Below are 18,242 nucleotides of genomic sequence, written 5' to 3' on the forward strand. Positions count from 1 at the left end.
CCAGGGGCCCCAATGCTACTACCATTTTTAAAAAGCAACTATGAAATATTTCTGACAAGTAATCCAGCCATTTCCTTCAACAAGGCAAAGCATTCTGAAGGCGTTGCAACAGCAACCAGTTGACACATATCTGGGCAATTTTTAAGCAAGTCAAGAGAAACCCTGATTCGGGGTTTTTCTGAAGCAGGGCCCAGAAGCACTCGACACCCTGCTTTCAAGAACACCTTTGCACAGCAGTTCTAGACACTCTGATACAGCTAATCTTTAAAATGCAATTAATAATTTTCACAGCTAAAACTTGTAAGACATATTTTTTCCACCAAGAGTTTATTTCTTGCTAAAGATGGAATAAATCTAGCCCTTGATGCAGGCACTAACCTGGGACCAGTATCTCTGAAGGTGGGGCCCTACCACTGAACTTTTATAAAGCTCCCCAGGGGATTCTAAAGACAGGCCAGAACTGAGAACCCCTGGTCTAATAGAGAGGGGGCCACTCAACAGTCAGGAAACCCTCATCCTGGTCTCACATCTGTCATCAGGTCTCCATGTGATCTTGCATGAGTCGGTTACATCTCCCTGAACTGACCAGACCCGCAGCATCCAAACTGTGTTCCTTGGTTCTTAAGGGGGATCTTAGGGAAGAGGAAGTGAAGTGGGTGTTTAACTGATGAGTCCTCTATTAATTCAACCAGAGCAACACAGATTTATCAGTTGTAAACATCAGGGTTTTGCAAAAGATTTGGGACAAAAGACTTCAACTATTTAAAACCATTTTTGAGGAGTGCTGGGTGGCTCAGTTGGTTAACCAGACCACTTTGGCTCAGGTCATGACCTCACGGTTCATGAGTTCAAGCCCTGCATCGAGCTGGATGCTGTCAGTAGAGCCTGCTTCAGATCCTTTCCCTCCCTCCCTCTCTCTCTCTCTCAAAAATAAACATTTTTTTAAAAAGCCATTTTGAAAGGGGCACCTGGGTGTCTCGGTTAAGCGTCTGACTTTGGCTCAGGTCATGATCTCGCGGTCTGTGAGTTTGAGCTCCGCATTGGGCTCTGTGCTGACAGCTCAGAGCCTGGAGCCTGCTTCAGATTCTGTGTCTCCCTCTCTCTCTGACCCTCCCCCATTCATGCTCTCTTTGTCTCAAAAATAAATAAAAACATTAAAATTTGTTTTTAATAAAAAGAAACCATTTTGAAAGCCTCTGAACTAGGTAAAACCAAGTTCATCAAGAGATTTCAAAATCCTCAGTGTCCTTCTATGGCAGGAAACTTAGAGCAAGCAATATGTTATTTGGGAAACTACAACCACAAAGCAGGCCCTCCCCACATACTCTAGATGCCAAGTCAGCTCTGAAAGCCTCAGAGACCATACAGCCCCAGAAACACCGAGTTACAGGGCTAGAGAACCCTTCCCATCTTTTAACAAACCTTACATGGCAGGCAATATTCTAAATGCTTTACAGATATTAGCTCACTTAATCCTACCACAATCCATCCTATGAGTAGCTACTCTAGGAGGTGTGGTTATTATTCCCATTTTATAGAGAGGGAAAAGGGAGGACAGAGAGTGTAACTGTTTGAAGTTCCCACCTATTAAGGAAAGTAGCTGGGAGCAGGCTCCCCACTCTGAGCCATCAACCCCTGTGCTATGCTAAGCTGAACACCCCCCCCCCCCCCCACACACACACACACTTCCCACCCCGGAGGGAACACTTGCTCTAACGAACACCTGCCACTATGATCTGCTTCTACCCTCTGCAACCTGAGCTGTAACCAGTTATTTTTTTCTAAAACACAATATCTGACCATATTTCTTTAGCCAGCCTAACCTCCTCCTCCAGTCTATGAGCCCCCAGGGTGCCATCCCTGATGTCTCTCTCTTCCCGTTCTGTCACTCCAAATCCCACCCACCAAGCCATGGCATTTGCAGCTCATTGCAAACCACAGTAGTCTCCTTGGTGCACCTGTAAGATTCCCAGGGCCCGAGATCTAGGCTGCCGAGATCAGGACGGCTGACAAGGAGCGAGAGAGGGCACTGGGGATGGGGAGTAACCCCACTCCAACCTTTGCCTGACCCCCACCTGTCTCTTAGTCCTCATCTTAAGTATCACCTCCTCCAGGAAGCTCCCACTGCACCCTGGGCCCAACCCTACCACAGCATTCATCAAACTGTGCATGTCTGTCTGACCACCTGCTTGAGCAGTGATAAACTAAAAGAATATTCTGGAAGAAGGGAGCAATGGTCAGGCAACGCAGGTGAAAAGGGGACTCTATGTGGCCCATGTGGACATCGGCCTGATTAAGGCCGACCTTGAGGGCTTGGTCAGGTTGGGGTGGGATTCTGGAGTCAGGGCAGACCAGGGAGCTTCAATCTGAAATGCCTCTGTACCGAGGAGCAAGGTGACAGCGGGCTTAAGAGGTGCCAGTCCCATGGCCTTCTACAGTGCACTGCAAGACGGAAGCATTAGAGAGGCTCACAGAGAACTGTCCTGAGGCAAAGAGGGCAGAGAGGAGGAATCAATGGGCCTGGAGAGGAGATTAATGATTTCACAAGACATGGCAAAGATCAGGATGAGGCTGCAATGGGCTGTACGGTGTTCGGAATGGAATCAAGATCGTAACAGAGAATACAGATCTACTTTTGAAAGTGGCACAATCAGACAGGATGTGCCATGCATTTATTTTGAAAAGGATACAAGGACCCCCTTCACCCTCACCCTCTTCTTCATTCACAACAATGCCATCAAATGCCATCAGGTAGGAATGTATGGTTTGGTGCATAAAGTCTGATCTGAGAACCTTGAGGAAAAAACAATTCCTAAACGTCACACCAGCATCGAGGGCCTACGTGAACGTCAGGGGTGATTCTGCAGGGGAGGTCTGCAAGATCACAGTAGTGTGAACACGGTGTTTTTAAAATGTCTCAAAATCTTCAATTTAACTGCAAATACATCTCTGTTTCATCACCGCACAGAATAGAACCTTCAATGACTCCCCAGTGCCCTGGGTCTCCTAGAGGCTCACATGGCTTATGGGCCCCACATGGTCTGGTTGCTACTCCCTCTCCAATGCCCTCCCTTGCTCCTTGTCAGCGGTCCTGATCTAGGCAGCCTAGCCCTAGGCCCTGGGAATCTCACAGGTCTGCCAGGGAAACCAAAGGGAAAAGACACTGCCCTCTCTGGCTGTACCTGACTCACTGAGCCCCATGGCCCTACAGGACCAGGTTGAAACACACACACACGTAATTCTCTTCTAAGCCATGGAGGCTTTTTTTTTCCCCAAAGGAAAAACAAACAAACAAACAAACAAACAAAGTTGCACCGTATTCCTCTCCCCAGAGGGTTGAACTGTTGAAAACCACACACTTTCTTCAGCTCGTGTGCCCTACTGGGATGTCCAACCCACTACTGCTAGTTAGCCATGCTGGTAGGAACAGGCAGAGCTGTGTTCTCCACCTGCCTGACTCAAGCAAAGGTACCAGAAGAGGAAGGGAAGGGAAGGCAAGGCCACAGCTCCTTTCAACGTCCTCTGCACCCACCCCATCACCAACACACACCCCACATGCTTGGTCACTTTACAAGCAAGGACTCTCTCTCCAGTTGGGTATCAGCTCAGAGAGTAACATTTTGAGTTTATATGGTACATACACAGGATTTTGAGTTTTATGTGATCTAAGGGTCCATAGGTAACTTTGTCACTGGTGTCAGTATACCAACGTATACGATTATTTTTTAACTTTGAAAGTTACTGTTATTTAAAAAAATTTTTTTTAATGTTTATTTATTTTTGAGAGAGCATGAGCAGGGGAGGGGCAGAGAGAGAGGGAGACACGGAATCCCAAGCAGGCTCCAGGCTCTGAGCTGTCAGCACAGACCCGATGCGGGGCTCAAACTCACAAACTGAGAGATCATGACCTGAGCCAAACTCGACGCTTAACTGACTGAGCCACCCAGGTGCCGCCCCAGAATCATTTTGAAAGCTGGGTAATTTATATGCACTTTCAAAGGAGCGAATACAAACAAATCCTATCTCCTGTGATATGTCTTAGCATGGAAAGAACACAGACTTTAAATCAAGACAAACCTGGGTTCTGGAATTTACTACCATGTGATTTTTGGGCACATTTCTTAACTCCTCTCACCAGTTTCCTTATTTAAAGAACAAGATGAAACTAGGACACAGTAAGGATTCATTCATTTAATACATGTCTCAGAGTCTCCTCTCCTAGGTGCCGGGCTTATGCTGAACACTGGGGACGTAGCACAGAAGAAGAAAAGGCCATGGTTCCCAAACTTTTGAGGCTAACAGTCTAGAACATGACCAGGTAATCACAAGTGTGCTAGAAGGGGAAGTGTGTGGTGCCACAGGAGTGGATAATATGTATTAAATGTGCAGACAGTCACAGGGTATGCGAGGGGGAAAGAAACTATAAAGAGATAACGTGAGGAAGTGATCTGTAGTGATGGGAATTTTGTACCCTGATTGTGGTGATGCTTATCTGAATCTATACGTATGCTCAAATTCTGAAACTACACACCAAAGGTTAATTATACATATAACCTTTTTAATGTTTATTTTTGAGAGAGAGAGAGAGAGAGAGAGAGAGAGAGAGAGAGAGAGAGAGAGTGAGTATCAGAGCATGAGCAGGGGAGGGGCAGAGAGAAAGGGAGACCCCGAATCTGAAGCAGACTCTAGGCTCCGAGTCATGAGCACAGAGACGGACACGGGGCTCGAACTCACAAACCGTGAGACCATGACCTGAGCCGAAGTTGGACGCCTAACGGACTAAGCCACCCAGGCGCCCCCATATAATTTTTAAAATAATAAGATGTATAGCAGTGTCCAGCATATACAAGAACAAACAAAACTAGAATAGTAACTAGTTGGCACTATTAAGTGGCCTGGGGGCATATGTGCAGGCAGGGAGCAGTAAGAGTCCCTGTAACCAGGGAGACAAAGCTGCACACTTTAGCTCCTTACTTTCAACTCTGCCAGATGAGGTGCTCATCAGCTTCCGTTACTTCTGTTCTTCTTAAATTACTTCCCCTGCAAGAAATCTAAGTTCTACGAACTAATGATTACCTACCACGTTTCATCTCCACCACACCATCATAAAACGGGCATCGTTATCCCATTTTACCTATGATTTAAGCAGGACACAGTTAAGTAACTGTCCTGTTATGTGGTAATGCCACGATAGGAACCCAGTCCTTTAAAGTCCAAATTAAGTCATCTTTCCAATTTCCTCGTACATACAACTTTGTGTCATTATCTCCCTGGCTTCTGTTACTCTGTAGCATTTAGCACTTCAGCACTATTTTACTTTGTTGCTTATTTGTAATTGCGTACACATCCTGGGCCATCACCCCCAGAAGATTACCAAAGCTTCTGACAAGTGGCCCAGCATTAATCTCTGGTAGTATCATAAAATGCTGCTGGGGTACCAGCCCAGGATCAAAGTTCTACATCTGAAAAATCAACCCTCTCAAATTTAGAGTAACATGCTCTTGACACAATATGTCTCAAAATTACTAATATCATGACAAATGTCTACCTTGCTTTCACTCCACTTTAAGAAAACCAATATCAAGCCCTTTCCTGACTTACCACACACTTAAATTTTGCAGCAATCGTTTACATCTTACAAAAGAATAACTCTGAAGCAGTTTCCAGTTGCATTCTGATTTTAAAATGTCTCAAAATCTTCAATTTAACTGCAAATACATCTCTGTTTCATCACCGCACAGAATAGAACCTTCAATGACTCCCCAGTGCCCTGGGTCTCCTAGAGGCTCACATGGCTTATGGGCCCCACATGATCTGGTTGCTACTCCCTCTCCAATGCCCTCCCTTGCTCCTTGTCAGCGGTCCTGATCTAGGCAGCCTAGCCCTAGGCCCTGGGAATCTCACAGGTCTGCCAGGGAAACCAAAGGGAAAAGACACTGCCCTCTCTGGCTATACCTGACTCACTGAGCCCCATGGCCCTACAGGACCAGGTTGAAACACACACGCATGTGTAAAAAAAAAAAAAAAAAAAAAAAAAAAAAAAAAAGAATAAATTAGTCTTGGAACACCTGGGTGGCTCAGTCAGTTAAGCAGTCAACTCTTGATTTCAGCTCAGGTCATGATCTCGCAGTTCATGAATTCAAGCTCTCTCGATCTCTGTGCTGTAAGCTTTGGGTTCTCTGTCTCCCTCCCTCTCTGTCCCTGCCCCGCTTGTGCTCACTCTCACTTTCAAAAATAAATAAGCTTTAAAAAATTAAGAGAAGTCTTATATGTAATTTACAACACACACACACACACACACACACACACACGCACGCACACTCCCAATCCCTTTTCGGGAATAGATCTATAGCCAAATCAAAGGAAGATTTCGGAAGGTGACCAATTGAGAGCTTACAGTTCACAGTTTCTCTTTCAGGACTGAAGTGGGCCCAGTGTTACATCCTTCTTTTTCAAAAGTTGTAGAAACGGATTTTTATAATATTTGCTTATTTCCTTTTCCCCATTTTCATGATCATCTAGAAGGCCAGAACTTACATTAATGAGTTCTAAATGGGAAGGGCTCCCTGGGCCTTTGAACAAATAGAAGGTTGCTCCAAATAGAAATTTAGCTACTGAGCCAGCTACGGACATAATTTCTGATACAAGCAGCTTACGTCCATTCAGGGTCAGGGATAATTACAGCACAGCTAATCAGGGGTGTCAAAAACCGGCACCCCAACTCTGAGGAACCACAGGCAAAAGAGCCTTTGTGAGTCATCTGGAAGGCGGTGGAGAAGCCCCCCCCCCCCCCCCTTATGGCATGCTCAGAAAAAAAGGGGAGATTCTAGACAAAACCTCAGACATTTCCTGTGGAGCCTAAGAGAAGCGCTGAGATGGGAGGCAGGAAACACAAAGAAAACCAAGGAATGAGGCTCGACACATGTGGACCCGTGTGAAGACGCCAGGGCCCTCCACTCTTACTCCCTGCACGGGGCTCCAACTGTGTACAAGCCCTTTCTCAGCCCTCCCCCCCCCCCCCCGACGGAGCACGCAAAGCTTAGGGGGAGTTAAAAAAATGCTCAGCTAGCATGTAAGAGGAAAATGATAACTTTTTTCATGTGTTTTCTCCTAAAGCTGGAGAAGAACCTCAGCTTTGCCAGTGTTTCTCCTAGAGACTGCCACTGGCGCCCTCACGTGGTGTGTAAGTACATACAACTTTGTGTTGTCTCAAGCATGGAACAGTGGTGCCCTCATGCATACACTGGCTTTGGCATATTGTAACTCATTGCTTGATACGTGTGCCCCCAACTGAGTGGTCTTGTGCATTATATGACTAAGTTTTTAACTAAACCATCCCTCACCAAGTGGACAACAGGTTTTTAAAAAAAATTCCTGCATAGAAACAGATGGAAAACATGACAAATAAGAACATGTCACAGCTGGCACATCTTACCCCAAGTAATGAAAATCTAGTCACATCTGACAACAGCAATCATCATTCTAATCAAAAGTATCTGACATGCTCAAAGAGACAGATGAAATATGGAATTATACTTGCTATTGTTCATGATCAATTCTGCCTTGAGGTATTAGCTAATGGGAACATGAAGTCTTTGCTCTTGGCAAGACAATAAATGAGTTACTGTGGGGAAAAGAGAACAATGCCTGGCATATAATAGGAACCCCATGATTGGTAGCTGTTGTTATTTTAAAATGTTGTCTTTTCATCTTTACTGCCTTTACATTATTTTAAAAATATTTAATATATTTTTATAATTACTAAATATATGTATGGATATCTAGTAGCATAGTTACATATCATTAAATTTGTTGGGGGTACATACTCAAGAAATTGTCATATTCTTTAAAATAAGTTTTTAAAATGTTTTTTATTTTTGAGAGTAAGAGAGAGAGAGCGCGTGCACAAACGGGAGGGGCAGAGAAGGAGACAGAATCCCAAGCAGGCTCTGAGCTGTCAGCGCAGATCCTGAGGTAGGGCTCCAACTCACAACCTGGGAGATCATGACCTGAGCTGAAGTGGGACACTTAACAGACTGAGCCAGCCAGGTGCTCCTCAAAAAATGGTCTTTAACTGATGGTTTGGAGACTGCTACTCTAGATAGTTTTCAAGGGAAATAAGTGGTGTCTCCTCTTACCTGTCTTCCCTGAAGATAAAAGCAACTCAGCTCATTCGATACACGTATTCCCTTCCCTACACCAAACAGTTCTGGAATTCAGAAAATCTAAGGAGGGGCCATGTGCACAATAGGAAGTGAGTACCAGAAAGGTGGAAATCCCACTTCGGGTTAAATCCCATGGTTGACTTTACACAAGGCTTAATACGAGCACAGGATGTGCTTTCTTCCTCCCTCCTTTCTTCCAGCCGAAGGAGGACCACTCTTTCCGGTTGGGCCATCAGAGAGTTGCCATACTCTTCTCATTCCCCACTCTAAGCTACTATATGGTTGATATCCATAGTTTCTGGCCAGTTTTCAAGGTATCACAACGAAGATGATAATTCAGAGTCTAAAGGATGTGTTTCAGGCATTTCATCCACAGTGCTTGATTGAAATCCCCAGTACTGATGCTCAGGGTAACACAGCCAAGGGAGAAAAGCTAATGACCAAGCACATGCAGGAGATTGGAGGAACTCCATGAACGTCATTGCCAGGGCCCAGCCTCTGGTGCTGTGTGCTTGCCATCATGCCCTTGCAGCATACTTTATGTTTTACCATACCTCTTTTTGAGTAAATTACTAAGATGTTGTGTGCCCCAGAAGGAAAGAATGCTTAATTTCATATACTTAAGTGAGCACTGCTTCCTCCTCAGGATCTGACTACATGAAATGCTGATTTCTTTGTTTCAATTCCTCATTTTATGAGACAGTAAGATGCAGGATACATTTGTAAGTTTGGTTTTTGTTTCTGAATGGCAATTTAGTCCCTTTATAACATTTTTATTTAAAAAAAATTTTAATTAACAATTCTTTATTCAAGTATAATTCACATACACAAACACATTATATTTCAGATGTATAATACAACGATTCAACAATTGTACACATTACTCAGTGCTCATCAAGATAAGTGTACTCTTAACCCTCTTTATTTCACCCATTCTCCCTACCCACCTCCCCTCTGGTGGAACCACCAGTTGATTCTTTGTACTTGAGTCTTTTGTTTGTTTCTTTGTTGCTTGTTCATTTGTTTTCTTAAATTCCACATGAGTGAAATCATATGGTTATCTGTCTTGCTCTGACTGACTTATTTCACTTAACATAATACCCTCTAGGTCCGTCCATGCTGTTGCAAATGTCAAGGTCTCATTCTTTTTTATGGCTGAGTAGTATTTGCTTGTATATGTATATACCACAGCTTCTTGATCCATTCATCTGTCGAGGGAGACTTGGGCTGCTTTCGTATCTTGGCTATTGTAAATAACACGGCAATAAACATAGGGAAGCCTGTACTTTTTCAACTTTTTCAAATTCATGATTTCGTTTTCTTTGGGTAAATACCCAGTACCGGAGTTACTGGATCATATGGGAATTCTATTTTTAATTTTTTGAGGAACCTCTATACTGTTTTCCACAGTGGCTTCCCCAGTGTACATTCCCACCAACAGTGCACGGGGGTTCTTTTTGCTTCACATCCTCACCAACACTTGCTGTTTCTGTTCCATTTTATTTGTTTTCATTCTGTCCCATTTTAAAAACACTAGTAAATAAGCAGTAATTTCTGACAGCTAAGACATATGAAGTTTGTGACAGTTTTGGCTAAGTTGTGTTTATTTTATTCTAGACTCAAAAACTAGCTCAGGAATGTTCTCAAATTATTATTTAATACATCAAAAACCTCTCCCTAAATTAGGTTACAGTAAAAACATAAGTAATGGGAAATAATATTGAAATGTGCTACAAACTCCACTATTAGAACAGATAATATTAACTGAGCACTTACGACACGTGAGGCACAATAACACTTCTCATATTTTTAACTCATTTAGTTTAAACAACCCTATGAGGTAGGAGCTAATATCCCCCATATGGAACAGAGGCATTGAGAGGTCAACTCACTTGCATGAGGTAACTAACATCTAGTAAGTGGAGCAAAAGGATTTAAACTTAGACACACATTGTTATTCAGAAGGCTTTTTCTTCTTGCCATGGTTTCATGCCAACACTGGTTTTTCTAGAAGTTAGCAAGAAAAGGTGGATTCTAAGGACATTAAGATGATACACCATTTCATTTCCATTCTGTCTTTCACCAGAGTGAGAGCTGTTATCCAGTTTCTGGGCTGATGGGAAAGAGCACTAAATAACTTCTAAATCAAAAGAGAAATCATAATAGAAATGAGAAGATATTTAGTACTAAATTGTACCCATCATTAGGAGTTATTCCTCCTTTATTTCAGCCTTTTCCAAGGAGGTTTCCCTGACACGTGTCGCAACAGCTAATGGATAAAGAGGCAGCCTGTCTCAAGAGGCCAGATTGCCTGGGTTGACTCCAAGCTTTACACTTTACATCACCGTGCCTCAATTTCTTCATCAGTAAAATAAAGAGAATGATAATACATATGTACACGTTATCAGGTTCAATGAATCAATACTGGGCAAAGGACTGAGATCAGATCGCATCTGGCACACGAATGCTGAGTATTGTATTAAAAAAAAAAAAAACAAAAAAAACAGAAAGGAAGGAAGAAGAAGGATTCTCAAGAGGTTACCGCTCTTGCCAATGTTCTTCCCATCTTAAGTTGTGAGGAAATCAAATTACAAGCGAAACAAGGAAACATTTCCATTTATTTTCCTTTAGCCTTAAGATGTGCCACGGTGGGAAAAATCTGTTGGCGAACCAAGCTGGAATTGCACTCCTGGCCACTATGGACATCTTGGACAGACCTGGTCTTGAGGAAAACCAACCCCCCGAGGAGAGAACTGTAAAGTCACTCTAACTGACATCAGCCTCGTTGTAAAGTTACCCTTCTTAATCACTGTCAAGAGTTCTTGTCCCTGGAAGCAAGAGATAAGAGTTTTGAGAGAAACCACTGTACTCCTGCTTCAGAAAATCTAAGGAGGTAAAGAGAAAGGTTATGTTTTCTTGACTTGCACAAAACAAAGACCTTAACTAAGGAGGGAAAGTTTAGCATAATAAATACAAGGAGAAAAATACAGGGTTCCTCCTCTTGTTTTTTATAGCTGACATCACTACAGAAAGCAGACTGCCAAATGATGGCCAAATATTCCAGAAAGGCTGCCACCGTGGAACCACAAGCTACCTTCATTTAAGGCTCTGTGGCATGACGGAGTCCTTCTTACAGAAAACAAATGAAAAGAATGGCGTATCTTCCGTGCAGAGAGTTGAAATAGCCCCTTCTCATTTCCCTTTTACCTCTCCCCATCCCAATCCGATTCTACTTGCCTTGAATTCCCACAGTAACGTCCTATCCTCCATTGAGAAAGACAATCAGGTTTCTCTCCCCTGCTGATGAGCTTGGCCACGGGGTGGACACAGCCATCTTCTGTTCTTGTAATTGGACCCTGAACTAACAGATACTGAAACCACATTCTCTGACTTGTTTTGACTAAATTAAACACCAGAAGGGTGCTCCTAAGGAAATAGACTTGGAATGCATGTATCCACAGTCTAGTCTTCAGCCAGAAACGATCTGTTCCAAACACGCAGTCAGATGTAGGGGGGAAATGTCCTGGTTGTTGCCACAATGCCCTATATACCACCCACAGAACTTGGAGAAGAACAGGAGCTTATTGATACGAAGGCTCTAAGATGCCCCCAAGAGTGAACTTTTTCTCCCTCCCCAGAGAAGTCACCTAGCATTCTCTTCTTTTTACCTCATTCCTAGGACGACCATGTACCTGGGAACTGAAAAGCAAAAGCGTTTGGAAAAGTTACGCTTTCACTTGCAAGGGACACAGTATGGTAAATAAAGACTGCCTAACACCTCTCAAAGCAAAGGAAGCCTAGTAATGGTGATTAGTTCCTAGAAACCTTGATCTGGTGAATTAAAATGCCTGCAGTGGGAGGCAGGCAGGAGGCTGCTGAACAACGTGTTGCCCTCAAAAAGCTTACAGCATCCTTCCCAAGAGACTATCTTTTGAGATCGTCCTTTGGAAATGCTGGCATTTTAGATTCTCTTCTATCCTTGCCACCCACCCTATGACCCCAAATAATCAGAGGCACAGGAATGCCAGGAGGCTTGCACACTGCCACACAGTTACCTATTTCCTGCCTGCCTGTCTGCGGGATCACGGCTCCTAACATGTAAACCACTCAATGTGATCCTGGCACAGGAAACTTCCACCCTGAACACATTGCAGAAAATAGCCTTCTCTAGATCATACCCACTTCACCAGAGACCTCAAAATTTCTCAGGGGTGCCTGGGTGGCTCAGTTGGTTGAGCGAACGACTCATGATCTTGCGGTCCGTGAGTTCGAGCCCCGCATCAGGATCTGCGCTGACAGCTCAGAGCCTGGAGCTGTTTCAGATTCTGTGCCTCCCTCTCTCTGACCCTCCCCCGTTCATGCTCTGTCTCTGTCTCAAAAATAAATAAACGTTAAAAAAAAAATTTCTCTTCCGTATTCCTTAAAAAAGAAATGGTTTCTTCACTATATCGCTAAACTCTCCATTTAAAAAAAAATGGATTACTATTTTGCACAGAACACAATGATTCAACCACATCCCTTCCACTTCTTCAGGCTAAACTAACTACTGCAGAGCAGAACGCTTTGCAACTCTTTCATTTGTATCTCTTTTAAGTTTTGTGGCTTCTTTCAAACATTGCTTCTTTAGCTCCCAACATATTCCTGGATTTGTGGATGGAACCTGAAATTCATTTGTGGTTTTCTGTAAGGCGCTGCCGTCAACAACTCAGCAAGCACTGGAGGAGACAACACTCCTTCGGTCAATGCGTCATGGAAGCCAGGAGAGGCAAAACATAGCGGACATGATTTTCTCCACCAAATTTTCTTTAAGCGTGTTTTAAAACAGGAGGATTAATTTGAGTTCTTTGGCTAAAAAGATCGCCTGTACCAATAGGATACAATAATTTTCTGTGAACTGGCATGAGGGGTGGATTAAAGTTGCCTTAAAACTTTTATACCAATTAGGAGCACCTGGGTGGCCCAGGTGGTGAAGCATCCGACTCTTGATTTCGGCTCAGGTTATGATCTCACGGTCATGAGACAGAGGCGCATACAGGGCTCCGCACTGAGCGTGGAGCCTGCTTCAGATTCTCTCTCTCCCTCTCCCCCTCCCTGGCTTGCTTGCACACGGTCACTCAAAAATAAAAAAATAAAAAAATTTTTATCCCCATCAGTGACTATCTGTAGGAAGGAAAAAAAAAATCATCTTATTGCTACCCAGCTGCCCAGATGGCATTCGGTATAAGAAATGTCATCATCTGTAAACTTTAGTAGCACATTTTAGATTTTCTTCAACCTCCGAGTAAGATGAAGGTGATATTAGACACGAAAGTAGTCTTCTGGAAATGGTCATTTTGGCTTTACAAAATTGACTGGAGGTGAGAATTCAAGGAAGGAAGGAGAAATTAGTCACACGTATCACGTGCTACAGAAAGCCCATGTGTCTTCCTTTTGTCACCCTCAATGCCTGTCAACTCTCTGTCTGCACCTGAAATAATGATGCCATCATTTATCCGGTTGTCCCACTTCTTGCTTCCAATGGTATTTGCCCATTTTTTTCATCCTTATCGTTCTTGGCCCTATCTTATCTCTCTGTGCCCATGGCAGAGCTACTGAACCTCACTGGGGCTCCCGTCTTCTTGAAACTTCTTTGGGCTGGAAATTCCTAATATCTAAGCCTCCCTAGGATATGCTCCTGAGCTCCAAACCTTTATTTCTAACTCCCTACAAAACACTTCTACCTGGAAGTTTAGAATACCCAGAACTCACCATTTCTGCCCACCCCCCTCACCTTCCAACCTGTGCCCGACCCAGCGCTTCATCTTCAAGGACCAGCACCCAGTGGCTGAAACCTGGCATCTCGCCTCCTCCCTGCCCTATGCACTAGGTCATCTGGTCCTATCTACTGCATGTCTCACCTTATCTCTTCTGAGCCTGCCCCTTGCTCCAATCACAGCCTTATTTCAAGCTTTCATCATTTCTCCCTCACATTTCTGCGTGAGCCAGTCTCCTCAGTCCCAGGTTTGCTCCTGAGCCTTCCCAAGTCAGCCTTCCCACTGCCCTCATGGTCTTGATTCCATCATACCCTTGTCTAATGTCATTTGGTTCAAATTCCAGATTAGGGCATTAAATGGTTCTTGTGTATGAACCTGCTTGTTGTTTCTGTCTTATCACCCTCCGAACGATCACAGGTGCCTCAGGATACTAGAAGACATGCATCATGTGCTCTCGTGCCAACCTGTCTTTGCATATGCATGTTCCCTGTCGAAATCTCCCCTTTCTCGTATTTGCTTGGTCAATTCGTATTCACTTTCTTAAACGACAGCTCGAATGTCACTTTCTCCAGGAAGCATCCCTCAACTGACCCATTCCTTCTCCTCTGTTGTTCCCGAAACCACTGGTAACCCACCTGAGTTAGGCTTCCATATAACCTGGATTTTTAAAATCTTTCTCTTAAAACTCACTGCATTGTGTTGCTGCCAGTTACTGACTCTTTCTCCCTCCTCAGCTCAGCTCCGGGAGGACTGGAACCTCACTGGGTTCACCTCCCAATCCCCAAGGCAGACTCAGTGCTCAAGACATGTTCGGTAGGTAAAGGAACAGACTCACAGGCAATGAGGGGCTGATCCACCTGGTCTCCTGCAGGGGATTTGTCCTGCACCCTACGCTATCAATATCTTTTCTACGTGCCACCATATTTGAGTTAAGGGATGTCTTCTAAATGGCTTCTTTTAAGCAGTATGGCTGGTGTGCCCTGCTAGCAAATAGTTCGTTCAGAGTAGAAACTCAAGTTCAGAGTAGAAACTCAAGTTCGTTCAGAGTAGAAACTCAAGTTCTGATAATGGCCTTCAAAGTCCTACTGGAGGCTCCCCTCCCCCCATTCTCATCGCCTTTCTGACATTTCCTGCAACCCAGACTTCGTTCTCTCCACTCTAGCCACATGAGCCTCCTTGGTGATTCTGGAGAACACCAGGCCTATTCCTGCCTCAGGGGCCTTGCAGGTGTCTAGAATGTCAGAAAGCTCTTCCTCCAAGTAACTGCACTTTTCAGTCTGTGCCCAAACGTCACCTCAGTGGCACCTTCTTTAACCACCCATGCACCTCACCCCTCCTGTATTCCTGCACCTCTGCTTTGCTTTTCTCCATAGCATTTGTTATCTGCCATGGGATACATTGTACTGTTTGTCTCCTTCAATGGATGTAAGTTCCGCGAAGGTAAGGATTCTAGTCAATTTTATTCCTTGAGAAATCCTCAGCATCTAGTTCCCGGTATGCAGCAAGTGCTTATTGGTTTACCTGGCCCAGCAAGTCACGGTTTTCAAGCTTTTAAAAAGCAGTGCAATCCACAACATGACCGACAGCCTAATTTAAAAACGAGCAAAGGACTCAAATATAGAACAAATAAATATTGAACAAAGAACAATTGATGTTTCTTTTAATAAGACCTATCTGTCCAACAAGCACATAAGATGTTCAACGTCAATAATCATAGGGCAAAAAAGCCACAATGAGATACCATGTCACATCCATTAGAATGGCTACTTAAAAACAAAACAAAACAAAACAAAAAAACCAAAAATACCAGAAATCAACAAACATTGGTAAGGATATGGAGAAACTGGAACTCTTGTGCATTACTAGTGGGAATGTAAAATGGTGTAGTGCTGTGGGAAACAGTATGGCCGTTCCTCAAAAAATTAAATAGAATTACCTTATCATCCAGCAGTTCCACTCTGCGCAGACAGGCAAAAGAACTGAAATCAGGGACTGACAGTTATCTGCCGACCCATGTTTATAGCAATATTATTCATAATAGTCAAAAGATAGAAGTGTCCACTGATGGTCAAATTAATAAACAAAATGGTTTACTGTTACACAAACAGTGGAATACTATTCAGTCTTTTTTTTTTCTTAAAGTTTATTTATTTTGAGAAAGAGACAGAGAGAAAGGCAGAGGGAATCCAAAGTAGGCTTCACACTGTCAGTGCTGAGCCAGACACGAGGATCGGTCTCCCGAACTATGAGATCATGGCCTGAGCCGAAACCAAGAGTGGAACGGTTAACTGACTGAGCCATCCAGGCACCCCTCAGAATTTTATTCTCTATTAAGACTGAATAGGAGGGGCACCTGGGTGGCTCAGTCAGTTAAGCATTCCACTCTTGATTTCGGCTCAGGTCATAATCTCATGGCTCATGAGTTCAAGCCCCACGTCAGGCTCCACCTGACAGTATGGAGCCTGCTTGGGATTCTCTCTCTCTGCACTTTCCCCACTTATGGGCTCTCTCTCTCTCTCCCAAAATAAATAAATAAACTTAAAAAAAAAAGAATAAAATTCTGACACATTCTACAACATGGATGAACCTTGAATACATTATAAGTGAAATAAAACAGACACAAAGTGACAAATATTGTATGATTCCACTTACACGAGATACCTAGAGTAGTCAAATTTATACAAACAAAAAGTAGAATGGTAGTTGCCAGGGGCGGGGAGTGGGGAAGAATGGGGGTTAGGGCTCAATGGGTAGAGAGCTTCAATTTCAGAAAAAGCTCTAGAGGTGGATGGTAGTAATGGTAAGAATGTATTTAATGCCACTAAACTGGACAGCTAAAAAAATGGTAAAATGGTGAATTTTATGTTATGTATATTTTCCCACAATTAAAAAAAAGGCAGCACATCTCTTGCCTGAAACTCTAATAAATATTAAAGCCTAATATGTATGGCAGCTGGAAGTAAAGCTGCTGTAGCTGAAGCGGAAATAGAAGGGACGGGATGTGTCCACTCTGCTTGGCACCTCTGTGCTGCCTCCTAGAACATGGACCCCAGAGATTCAGGACTGTCTCAGGGGAGGTTCGTGGCTCCATCCTAAAGTGCTTATGCACTGGTTTCACTGTTCTCAAGGAAAGGAAGTTAAAAAGCTACTCCTGGCTCCATTTCTGGGAGGAACTTAGCACCAAGGGAAAATGACATCATCAACTGGTCTTGGGCCAAATGTCAACGCTGACTCATTTTTTTTTAAATTTTTTTAATGTTCATTCATTTATGAAAGAGAGAGACAGAGTACAAGTGGTGCAGGGGCAGAGAGAGAGGGAGACAACAGAATCCGAAGCAGGTTCCAGGCTCTGTGCTGTCAACACAGAGCCCGATGTATAGTGCTTGAGCTCACGAACCACAAGATCATGACCTGAGTCGAAGTGGAACATTTAACCCACTGAACCACCCAGGCACCCCTCCATGCGGACTAATTTTTACAGAATCACTTCACATCTCAGTGGCAGGGGAGACTATCGGGGGTAGAGAGAGCAACATTAAGTCACTGGCACCCATGTCTTACTATCATTAATATCTCACATTCTCTGAGCACTTTTCCGTAATAACTCATCTTCAAAACAATCCTATCACATAGATATGAAGGAAAATTGTGTGATCGCCAATTTACAAATGGGTAAAGGTACAAATTCAGTGGACATTATCCACAGAGAATCACAGAAGTGGGACTGACTACAGGATAACTGCTCACATATATCAAGGATTTATTAATTATGACTCTGGCTCAACATTTCCATGGACAATTGATTTCATACTTCTAATCAGTCTCTTTCCTACCATACTTGATGGTACTATTATTACTCCTTTTTATAGAAAACTAAGGCTCAAAGAATAAATATCCTAAAATTAAATGGTTTAATAAGTGACAGACTGGGATGGACCACTCTGAACCATACCCCGCTCCAGAGCCTGTGCCCTTAACCATTATTATTCTTTACTGCCCATCTGAGTCCTGGACTTTGGCTCTTTGGGAAAAGCCCCATCAGTGCTTCCTTCAGCTTTGAACACAAGAATTGCCGATGAGACTCCATGGGTCACTGTGTTTCAACTCTAAGTTGAACTAGTATGAACAAAATAAATCAGTAGTCTTAGTCCGTAAGTGTAAATGCAACAGGATGCTGTTGCTGACCCTGAGAAGAGATTCCTAGAACCTTTAAAATCCTATAAAAATGTATATACAAAAATATCCTTGAGTATTAGAAGAAAAAGTCACATTTGGATCATCTCATTCAATGTTTCTTTTCTGTAAGCTAAATAATGTGCTGGTG

At 43.4% G+C, this 18,242-nt stretch overlaps 1 protein-coding gene across 1 annotated transcript in view; it reads right to left on the bottom strand.

Annotated features, from left to right (window-relative positions):
* Positions 1-18,242, bottom strand: part of PPM1H (protein phosphatase, Mg2+/Mn2+ dependent 1H) — a 260,854-nt gene that overhangs the window by 136,956 nt on the left and 105,656 nt on the right. The gene's annotated exons all lie outside the window — the stretch shown is intronic.

Source organism: Panthera leo, chromosome B4 (assembly GCF_018350215.1).
Source record: "Panthera leo isolate Ple1 chromosome B4, P.leo_Ple1_pat1.1, whole genome shotgun sequence".
Classification (NCBI taxonomy): domain Eukaryota; kingdom Metazoa; phylum Chordata; class Mammalia; order Carnivora; family Felidae; genus Panthera; species Panthera leo.